Source organism: Equus asinus, chromosome 22 (assembly GCF_041296235.1).
Source record: "Equus asinus isolate D_3611 breed Donkey chromosome 22, EquAss-T2T_v2, whole genome shotgun sequence".
Classification (NCBI taxonomy): domain Eukaryota; kingdom Metazoa; phylum Chordata; class Mammalia; order Perissodactyla; family Equidae; genus Equus; species Equus asinus.
Genome location: NC_091811.1, coordinates 58,677,867 through 58,690,129, shown reverse-complemented (window position 1 = coordinate 58,690,129; position 12,263 = coordinate 58,677,867).

Sequence of the window (12,263 nt, the reverse complement as noted above, 5' to 3'; positions counted from 1 at the left end):
TTCACATGCTTCGCTTTGGCAGCCTAGGCTTCGCTGGTTCAGATCCCGGGCATGGATCTACACAGGCCTCATAAAGCTGTGCTGTGGTAATGTCCCACATAGAAGAACTAGAATGACCTACAATTAGGATATACAATTATGTACTGGGGCTTTGGGGAGAAAAAAAAAAGAAGAAGATTAGCAACAGATGTTAGCTCAGGGCCAACCTTCCTCACCAAAAAAAAAAAAAAAAAAAAGCATACTTAAAAAAAAGCTACATTAAAAAAAGAAAGAATGTGGTTGCTTTTCGACCTTGTTCAATTTGCTGTTTTCTTGTTTAACTTGAAGGGAGTGACTCAGAAGTCTTGAGGAGTATGTGAGCTTGCTTTGTAGAAGAAAGAGAATGTCATTGGGGAGGTTGCAATCACCAGATGGCCAGCCCCCAGCTGCTGTGGATGCCTAGAAGTCACATTGTGCAGGGGCTTATTGGGAGTGATCCCTTTGTTTTTCCAAGGTTCCTCCTGCCCAGCCCCTTAGCTCGATAAAACCCCCTGTTTTCTGCTCCTGGGAAAGTGGATTTCCATGAACCCCTGCTCCTCTCTTCTCATTTCAGCCAATTCAAAGAAAACCTTTCTGCATTTCTAAGCACTGATGTCTCAGTGTTTGGCTTATTACATTGGGCACATGAACTTGAGATTAAGAGATTCGATATCAAAATAAGCCAGACAAAGACAAATATTGCATGATCTCACTTATACATGGAATCTAAAAATGTCAAACTCGTAGAAACAGAGAGCAGAATAGTAGTTGGGGGGGGGGGTAGCCTGGGAGACAGGGAGTGTGGGGAGATGTTGGTCAAAGAGTACCAAAGTTATGTGATGAAAAATTTTGGGGATCTAATGTACAGCATAGTGACTATGGTTAAAAATACCATATTATATACTTGAAAGTTGCGAAGAGAGTAGATCTTAAATATCCTCACCACATGCACACACAAAATGGTAACTGTGTGAGGTGATGGAGGTGTTAACCGACATTACTGTGTAACTAACTTTACTGTGATACATATTACATATGTGTATCAAATCACCACACTGTACACCTTAAACTTACACAACATTATATGTCAATTATATCTCAATAAACCTGGAAAAAAATAAAAATTAGAAAAAGCAGAACCACTGCTCAACAATAAATAATACAATTAATTAAAAATAAGAGATTGCTCGACACCAACAGCTAAAAGATTAAGAAAGTATAAAATTTATAAAATAAAGCAAAGAGTGTAAAATTAAAATAGCAAATATTCTGAACAATAAAGATAAAAGAAAATGAAATTAAAAGATAATTAAAATGATAAAACTATTTTTTAAAGTAGAGGGAAAATAAAATTTGGAAGGTTATATAAAAGTCAAAGTTTAGTGTGCTGACCACAATTATAATAAATAAAATAAAAAGATAAAATATGGTTATTAAATTCAGAGAACAAAAATTTTTAAGTAGAAAAAAGCCACTTAAAATGAAGAAATGATTATAATAAGAAGGAAATTCTAGCTGATTAGACGCAAAATATACAATAAAATCAGAAATGTAAAAATTAAGTAAATAAAAAGACAAAATTTGTTAAAACAATGCAAAAACCAGACGAACAATTTTAGAGTCTAAGAAGTTAAAATATAAAATTTCACTGGATTAAAAGAGATAGCAGTTTAAGGGCTTAAGGTTAATACTTTGCTTTGGGGCAAAAAGGGTTTCTGGGTAAAAGCCAGGCTCCTTAGTTGGTGTTGAGCAAAGCAGTTTTGACCTTTCATCTTCCCCTCAACGGCTGGCAGCTCATAATGCCTGCATCTCAAAGTCTCTGAAATACCTGTGGGAGAGGGATGAGAGTCCACCGAGAAAGGGCCGGGCAGAGAAGTTACACTGGGAGCTCAGCCTTGGCGAGCAGCCCAGACATGCTCTCAGGCTGTAAGCAACAGGTGAGGCTCCAGGTTGGCTGAGAGACTAGCCCGCAAAGATATCTCTGCTCTTTATCACCTCCAGAACTAAGTTCAAAGGCTGCTTAGGTAGTAGCAGCTATAGAAAAAATATGATGATGATTATTTTTAAATGTTTGATGTTGACATGGTAAATATGTTGTTTAGACAAGACTAGTTTCTAATTGTATTAAAAGAAAAATGAGTTTAAAGTCCACTACAGAAATTATGTAATCGAATGGAGAGACCAAGCAACCATTAAAATGGAGGGCAGTAAAAATGTCTCTTAAATAGAGCATTAAATGCAAATACATTAACTCTTATGGGAAAAGAAGAAGAGCTCCCTGTGATATTTTTAAGAGATCCAATAATTTGCTGACAACAGGGTTCACACTTGAAAAGACATCAACAAGAGTTAGGAGATCTAAGATCTATCATGTCAATACGATTTAGGAAAGTCAAGTACTACCATTATAATATCAAATTTCAAGCAAAATCATTAAGGAGAAAAATAGTATCACTCAATAAAGATAAAAAGAACAACGAAAAGTTAATGATCCTGAACAACTAGATACAAAAGGTAATTTATAAAGAGGAGAGGAATGAGAAGAAAGCAGGGATGGGTGGAAATATGCTTAAAGATTTCAATGTTTGACTATCAAAACATGATATTTAGTAAGCAAAAATTTTAATGAAGAATCTATTATATACTATAGTTTTTTTTTGTTTTATGTCCACAAGTTATATATTACAATAAATAATTGACAAATAGGATAAAGAAATGCCATTTCTTTTCAAGAATATATGAATATTCCAAATTTTATCATATACTAGGACACAAAGATGCACTCCAAAAAATGTAAAGGCAGGGTATATTTTACTCGTACAATGTCTTAAAATGAGCAGCAGAGCAGAATAGGAAAATGCCTGACCACTGAAAATATATTAGAATAGGCTATTATCCAGATCAGGGATGAAATCCAAAGCAGAATAATGCTTTAGCTGCTAAGAAAATTAAATACCATGAACATACTCAATTTTAGAAAATTTGGCTGACATAGAACATACAGTGAAGTTAATTGCACCAAATGGTGCAACTGCTTTAGAAACCAGTTGGCCACTTCCTTGAAAAAATTAAACATAGAAGCAACCCAACTGCCCTTCTACATATGAATGGATAGAGAAGATGTGGTATACATATACAACAGAATACTACTCAGCCATAAAAAAGATAAAATCGTCCCATTTGCAACAACATGGATGTACCTTGAGGGTATGATGTTCAGCAAAACAAGCTAGGCAGAGAAAGACAAATACTGCATGATATCACTCATATGTGGAAGATAACAAATACATGGATAAATAGAACAGATTAGCGGTTACCAGAGGGGAAGGGAATCCGGGGGTGGGCGAAATGGATAAAGGGGCCCATGTGTATGATGATGGATGAAAATTAGACTATTAAGGGTGAGCATGATGAAATGTATTCAGAAATTCATAGGGCTGGCCCCGTGACCGAGTGGTTAAGTTCACACACTCCCGCTTAGGTGGCCCAGGGTTTTGCAGGTTTGGATCCTGGGCACAGACATGGCACCACTTGTCAGGCCATGCTGAGGTGGCGTCCCACATGGCACAATCAGAGGCACTCACAACTAGAATATACAACTATGTACTGGGGGGCTTTGGGGAGAAAAAGGAAAGAAAAAAGAAGAAGATTGGCAACAGTTGTTAGCTCAGTTGCCAACCTTAAAAAAAAAAAGAAATTCATAAATAATAATGTACACCCAAAATTACAGAGTTATAAACCATTATGATCTCAATAAAATTACTTGAAAAAACAACATAGAATTACCATATGACCCAACAATTCTACCCCTCGGTATAGATCCAAGAGAACTGAAAACATGTTCACACAAATATTTGTACACAAATGTGCATATCAGCATCATTTGTAATAACTAAAAAGTAGAAACAAACCAAATATCCGTCAATGGATGGATTTTTAAAATGTGGTACAGCTATAATGAAATATTGTTCAGCGGTAAAAAGGAATGAAGGACCAATATATGCTACAACATGGATGAACCTTGAAAATATGCTAAGCAAAAGAAGCCAGACACAAAAGGTCACACATTGTTTGACCCTGTCTATATGAAATGTTCAGAATAGTCAAACCCCTAGAGACAGAAAGTAGATTAATGATTGCCAGGAGCTGACGGAAAGGCAGAATGGAGAGTGACTCCTGAGGTATGGGGTTTCTTTTTGGAGTGATTAAATGTTCTGGAATTAGATAGTGGTAATGGTTGCACAACCTAAAAACCCCTGAACTGTACATAAAAGGGTGAATTTTACGGTATGTGAATTGTCTTAATAAAAAAGTAAACAAAAAGTTACTTTCACTAGGTAGCTACTTTAGAAATAAAAACAGAAAAATGAACAAAGAATTGAAAATCTATGCCTACAATGTAAGAGAGAATCCAAAATTGAAGTGGAAGCATTCTCAACTATATGCTGTACCAATAAATTTGGTGATCAAATAGAAAAGGCAATTACTTACTCTAACCAATACTTAGCAGTTGCATAGTTCAAGAGTAGATTGGGTGTATAAAACAGGTATAGAAAGTATCAGTTTGTAGTTTAATTAAGACAGTTATTTCTCTCTCTGCAGTAGTTTGAGCATAAACAGTCCAGGGTGACATGGCATCTCCAAGATATCAGGAATGCTTGCTCCTAAGACCTTATTGCTTTAACATCTTTAAGTGTTACCCTTGTTCACATGGTCCAATACGACTCATCATCAAGTCTTCATTCCAAACAACAGAAAGGGAAAAGAAGGCATACTCCTTTCTTTTAGGGAAGTGAATTATAATTTGCACAATTACTTCTGCTGACAGACCATTACCCAGAATTTAGTTATAAGACCACATATAGATTGAAAGGAACCTGGAAAATGATGCCTTTAGCTGAGCAGTGAGATGCCTAACTATGAAAAATCTTTTCACTATGAAAAATAAAATTAATATTTGTTTTCTTCTTTAATCTACTCCTTGTTCACAATGATTGGTTCAGGGATGGGCTTATGACCCAAGCTAAGCCAATGCGAGTCAATCCTGGGACTTACGCTCGAACTATTAGGAAACTTGAGATACTAGTAGAATGGCTTAACTACTGACCATCCTGACTATCTCAAGGGGAGAGCTTGACAGAGAATGACAACACAGAGAGAGTGGAACCAAAAGATGGAGAGGGACAGTGTCCTAAGGACACAGGTTAAGGTCCTAAATCTAACTGGGCATTTTCTTCCTTAAATGTTTTCTCTGTGAACAGAATACTGTGTACCACAATGTTGAATATTTAGAGTTTCATTCATGGATTCTCCATTCTGCCTGCACTTGAATGTTCTTTGACAGAGCTGGGAACCCAACCCTTCGACTTGCCACCCAGAATTGCACAATGTCGTAGCCTCACTCAGCACATCAAAAACATGTTCTGTGGGATGTCAGCTAGAATTTGCAAAATCTCTTCTTGGTGAATGTTTATCACATCATCCTTCCGTGTGATTGTATATTGCCTGTATGGGGTAACTTGTTACTGCTGCTATGTTTACTCCCACTGCTCTGGGTGGAGTTGCATTGACGGCTGACCTAGATGCACATGATTACGTGGTCTGTGTCCTTGCTGTTTGCCCAATGTTCCTGTACCCTGAATTTCCCAATTATATGAGCCAATACATTTTGTTTTTGCTTAAGCCAGTTTGAGTTGGATTTCTGTCACTGGCAGACAAAAGAGTCCCAACTAATGTCCCCAGTAAAGTTTGTTCAAGAAAGAGACTTTTCACCAGACTCTAGATATTCTGGCCTCAATGGCTTTTCTTAAAATGGAGAGTAAAATTTAAAGGGTTAACATATATATTTTTTTCCTTGGTACCTATGTATGAATGTAAAATTAAAATTATTTTGTAAAAGTTTAGAAGGATACACATCAAACTAATAGTAGTGGGTTACTTCTGGAGACAGAGTAAGCAGAGCAGAATTGGAAGTAACAATCAAAAGAGCTTTTAATTTTATCTGTAATGTTCCATGTTTAAGAACATAGCTGTAAATCTGATTTTTAAATTAGCAATAAAATAACGTTTTAAAAACAAGGTTCACTTTTCATCTTCTCTACCAGCCCATTCTGGAATAATTCGGTCCTGAAGCAGGTAAGTGTGCATGCTGGGTGGAGGTGGCGGTGTGTTGTGGTAGGAGCTGCAGTGGCCAGAAAGAAATGTCAGAACCGAAGCAGATTGAAGAAGCAGTCCGTGAGGGAAGTCTGCCTGGTGTGGAGTGCTGGAGCCCAAATATGCTGTGAGGGAACATGTACGCAAGAGGGGGCAATGGGAAATTTGTTATATACAGAAGTTTTGTTAGAATAAGTAAATCTACTAAGGGAGATGGAAACCAGAGTTCTCGCTGAGAAAGGAGTAGCAAATATGGAAAAGGAGAAAACTAGTGTGAACTCTGAGATGTTGGGTTGGAATTGAATATATCTGTGTAAAGTCAAGGTTTTCAATAGATATATGAATGGATAGATAGACAGATAGGGATTTAAAAGTGAATATGTTTGTGTGTATATGTTCCCTAACTTTCTCACCGAGGGGACCTTGGAGCAGCAACATCCCAATAACAGTTAGAACACCTACCACCCAGATCTTGGCTTCTAAATACCATTCTCCACTAAAAAGAAGCAAGATCCTGATACTTGCAGGGAAAGTATAAGATGGACCTGGAACACATTTCTGTGCCAGAAAGTAAGGCAATGTGCAAAGAATGAAGGGGACATGACAATTGGGCCCAGAAGCTAGTTCAAAAGGAGCCCCATTTATTAAGTAGGTGACAAATTGAACAACAAAATATTAAACTTAATAGAAAATAACCAGTTGAATAAAATAGGAAACTATCAGTGCATGTTGATATTAATTTATTAGGTAATGGGTAACAGAATATTTACATAGTTTCATAGTTACCTCCCCACAAAATGCTCACTAATTACCAGGGGAAATAGAGCAACTTTACGGTAGAGAAGCTTGACAGACACCACCTGAATCACGTGATGAAAGTGAACCTTGTCAGTAATGAGACAAATTGAAATTGTGCACCACCTGAGAGGATGTAACGAGAGGAACATAGCTTTACCTGTGTGATATTCCTGCCAAAGATGCATAGCCTGAATCCAACCATGAGGAAATAAATACCAGACACACCCAAACTGAGGGACGTTCTACAACATAACTGATCTGTAATCTTCAAAATTGTTTGGGTCATGAAAGTCAAGGAAAGCCCGAGGAACTATTCCAGACTGAAATAGATTAAGGGACATGACAACCAAATACAACATGTGATTCTGAACTGAATCTTTCCCTACAAAGAATAATATTAGGACAACTGACAAAATTTAAATAGGGTCTAAGATTAGATGGTAGTAGTGTAACACTGTCAGTTTCCCGATGTTGATGGCTGTACTGTGGTTGTGTAGAATGATCTTGTTGGTAGAAAATACAACTAAAGTTTTCGAGGATGATGTGGCATCATTTTAGCAACTTGCTCTCAAATCATTCAGGAAAAAAGTAGTTTTTCATACTGTATTTGCAGCTTTTCTGTATGTTTGAGATTATTTCAATATGAAAAAAACAAGATATATAAGAGAATGTACCATAAAGCAATATTTATGTTACCCTAGAAACCAGCAATAGCAAATACTTCTAAGGGAGAGAACTGATGGGCCCGGCCTGGTGGTGCAGCGGTTGAGTTCGCATGTTCTGCTTCTCGGCGGCCCGGGGTTCCCCCGTTTGGATCCCAGGTGTGGACGCAGCACTGCTTGGTAAAAGCCATGCTGTGGTAGACATCCGACGTACAAAGTAGAGGAAGATGGGCACAGATGTGAGCTCAGGGCCAGTCTTCCTCAGAAAAAAGAGGAGGATTGGCAAATGTTAGCTCAGGGCTAATCTTCCTCCGGGGGGGAAAAAAAAGTTCAATTTCTGAGGCCAGCCTTATGGCCTAGTGGTTAAGTTCAGTCCACCTCACTTTGGCAACCCAAGTTCACTTCCTGGGTGTGACCTACACCACTTGTCAGCGGCCTTGTTGTGGTGATGACCCACATACAAAATAGAGGAAGATTGGCACAGATGTTAGCTCAGGGCCAATCTTCCTCAGGAAAAAAAAAAAGTTCAACTTCTATGAAACAGTTATTTATTAGAAATGCATGCCTTGAAGGAGCTACATTCCAAAATCAGAACATCATCTCCTAGGATTTAAGGCTAGGAAAGATGACCTAACTGTGTGGTTTAGCTTCAATGCCAAACCAAGGGCCATGAGCCAACCCATCCACATCTGGTGTTAGAATATCCCATCAGATTTCAGGTAATCCTCCTGGTACCACTTCACAAATGCGCAAGCTGCAATAACTCTGACACCCACTTCTGCAGGCAAACTTTGGGTCTTTCTCAAGGTGAGGGGCCCTGTTTATTGTATTTATGTATTTCTTATCATTTGATATGTGTAAAACTGGCTATAGTTTTCATTGGATTCCTATCTTTTTAAGAAATGTGTTATTGCAAAAGCTTTTCAGTGTTGATCCTAAGCTCAATTCCCAGTAAACCCTGAGGATTGTACCCTGTACTTTTGCATAATGCAGTGATTTTTGTAAGGAGGTGTAGGAGAGGAAGAAACATTGTTCTACCCTCTAGGTTCTTTTGTTGGTCCAAGAATTACATTGACATGAGACGGAATAACAGAGAAAATGAAACAAAGTTTAAACGCATGTATCCATGGGAGATACCCAGGAAAACAGTAACCACAATGGCTGAAGCCACCGCCTTAAATACCATTTTCAGCTAAAGACAAAGGAGGATGTTGGAGATAGTGGTTTGGGACTTGAAAGAGAAGGAAGGAAACTCACATGGAGACAGAAAAGCAAGTGTTTGTTAAACAAATGTTTTCCATGCCTTGTAGAGACAGTGAGACGTGGAAAGGACTTTGATCAGATGGACCTTGTTAGGTTCCTCCCTGTCTACCACACCACATTTGTGTTAGCTGTAATTTTCTATGGTGATAGCTCCTTCCTGGACAGGCCTGCTATCTTAGATTCTTTTAGGCAGTTAGGGGGAAGGTCAAAATTTCTTCCTGAGTCTTTTGTTCTTAAAAATAGTCAAGTCAAAGAGATAAAATTTGGGGCAGTAAATTCTGCTCCCCTCCAGAGGCGTGTATTGAGTAACTGCAGAACTGAATGTCCCTAGATGGAAAGACTCACTCTTATCACTCTGGAACAGTGAATACACAAAGTCAATGCAATCGCATTCAGAATTCAAACTAGATTTATTTTGGATCTTGACAAATTGATAATAAAGTTAATCTACAACAGAGTTTCTCAGTCTTTCTGCTATTGACATTTTGGACCAGGCAATTCTTTGTTGTAGGAGTCTGTCCTGTATACTGTAGGATTTTAGCAGCACCCCTGGTCTCTACCCAACAAATACCAGTAGCCCCGCCCTCCCAGTTGTGACAATAAAAATGCTCTAGACAGTGCCAAATGTTCCCCGGAAGGCAAAATTGCCTCCTTGAGAACCACTGATTTAAAAGAACAGATTTGGGAAAAAGAGCAGACAGAGGGGATTGCTTTATTGAATCAAAACTATAAGACTATAAATATTAAAATTGTATGGTACCATCTTGGAAATCGACAAATATCTCTGGAGAATAAAATAGAGAATACCCAAATAAACCCACGTATATTTGAAGATGCAGTATATTACAATGGTACATTTCAAGTGAGTGAGGAAAATACTGGCTATTCAGTGAACAATGTTGATACAATGGGCTATCCAAGTGGGGGCAAGATCAAATCTCTGTCTCATGCAGTATACAAACATGACTTTCAGACAGATTATCATTATAACTGGATTATGTTTATAAAAGAACATATAGGAGAACATTTTTATTATTTTTGTGGTAGAGAAAGCATTTTTAAGTACTATTGCAATACATATACAAGATAAAGGAAATAGTCTACAGATGGACTAAAAACTGAAACCTTCTTTATTACCAAAAGACAGTTTAAACAAGATTAAAAGAAAATTGGGAGGAAATCTTTCAATATGTTTAATACACAGAGAGCTAATATCCCTTACACACAAGAAAATCCACATCAGAAGTAACACATGAAATTTTCCCAACTCTGAGTACAACTCATAGAAAGAAAGACATGATTAGTAAGTAAATGGAAAAAATAATTAAAGAAATGGATTTTAAGCAATAGTGATAGAAACTTATATTCAAAATCAAATGTTTAAGTATGAACATGCTTGGTATTCATCCAGTTAAAAATTATGATTTATACATATAATGGAATAATATGTGGTCATCAAAATTATTAGAGAAATGTATCAGAGAAAAATGTAAATGACAGAAATGATTATGATTATTAAGTGAAAAAAGATAATTATAAAATTAGTACGTACCCTATGATCACATTTTTGTTTTGAAAAATGTTTAAAGAGGGATGGAGAAACAAAAGGATGCACAACAAAACATTAACAGTTGTTATCATTAGGTGACGGCATTTGTTTTGATTTTTATTTTCTTCGTCTTTAACTACAGTTTCCATAATTTTCACAATTGATGTGTCAATCAGTTCTAGAACCAGAAACAAAAAAGTATTTTTAAGAACAATTGGATCTTGCTTTAGAATATGTATGCTTTGAAATGCTGGTAAGAATATTCCCCTCCCTCTGTACTGGAGATCTGTGTCACACAGCCCCCTCCTGGTAGGTGTTCCCCACCCTTTTCAGAGAATCTGCTCAAACACTCTCTATTGAATGGCCTTTGGACCATGTGACCTCGCATCTCTGTCCCCAGCTGATTGGACCAGGGGTGGAATTGAGCAAAGCCCTCAAGTTTCTTGAGAATTTTATTTCAGCAGAAACACTTGCCAGCTTGGGCTGAAAGGGATAGAGAGACAACGAAATGACAGAAGACTATCAGATCTCCAAAATTCAACCTGTAGGAAGTTAGCTGATAAAACTACTCAGCTACAAATGCATGCCAACTTCCATGAAAAAGGAAAGATGGCTCAGAGGTGGCTCCGAGGGCCCAGAGGATGGTATCAACAGCACAGAGCACCGAACCCAGAGCTCACAGAGCATTATTCCCAGGCCTTGAAAGCTAAGGAAGTTTGCCTGGCTGCTTTTCAAAACTGCTTTGTCCTGGTGACTCCTTTTTAACTTTCCATTTTCCCTCTTTTTGAGCTAGAATTTCTATAACTGTTGTCCTATGCCCATACCACCATCCATTATGCATTGGAACAGACAACTTCTTAAATCACACAGGTGCATAGATGGAGAAGAATTGTGACCAGGCACATCTGATTTAGATTATATCACAAGATTTGGGATTTTGGAGCTGATGAGATTTTTGTGATTTGAGCTAATGCTGTAATGGGATGTTCCTTTGGAGACCTTGGGTTGGGGTGAATGGATTTTGTATGTTGGGTAGACATGGAACTACAGTGATGGGAAACAGATCAGTGGCTGCCACTGTATGGATGGGTGAGGGTGTGACTCTAAAGGGACAGCTCGAGTTTTGGGTGTGATAGAACTGTTCTGTATCCTGATTGTAGTGGTGGATACAAAATCTATACATGAGTTAAAATCCACAAAACTGTACACCAACAGAAAAGTTAATTATACTAAGTGATAATTTAAATAATAAAAAGAGAAAAAAATGGAAGGAATGGAGACCTCCTTTAATTCAATTTATAAAGTCCTATTATTTGTGAGAAATGAATATTGGAATCTTGTCTAGAGAAAGCAAAGTAAGAATTGGGTCCCAGCCTCTCATTGTTTGCTTGCCTTTTAACAGTAGGTTCTGCCTATTCAGCCCTGAGCTCTCCTAAGATAACCCAAATCTCTCCTTTTTGTGAGGTCCCAGGTCCACCATATCTGAGGATATGGGTTTGATAGAGCATATCCCCTATCATAGTACAAAGTCCTCCAATGGGAGGGTCATAAAAGGCACGTGGAACCTGCTGACTCTTCTCAGATTCCTGGCAGGAGCCATTCATTGGACAGAGAGGAGAAGCTAGGCAATGAATGGGTCTTGCCCACTAGAAGGAAGTGTGGAATGAAGTGGGACAACTATTAGCTAGTTTTAGAGGAAGGCAGTACTTCATGGTCATGAATTTAGATAAGTGGGCTAGCTTCCCTTGAGCTCAGAGGAATCCTCCTCAGAGGAATCTGGCCTGTTGCCTCACAGGTAACAGGATGTGAGAAGCACATGA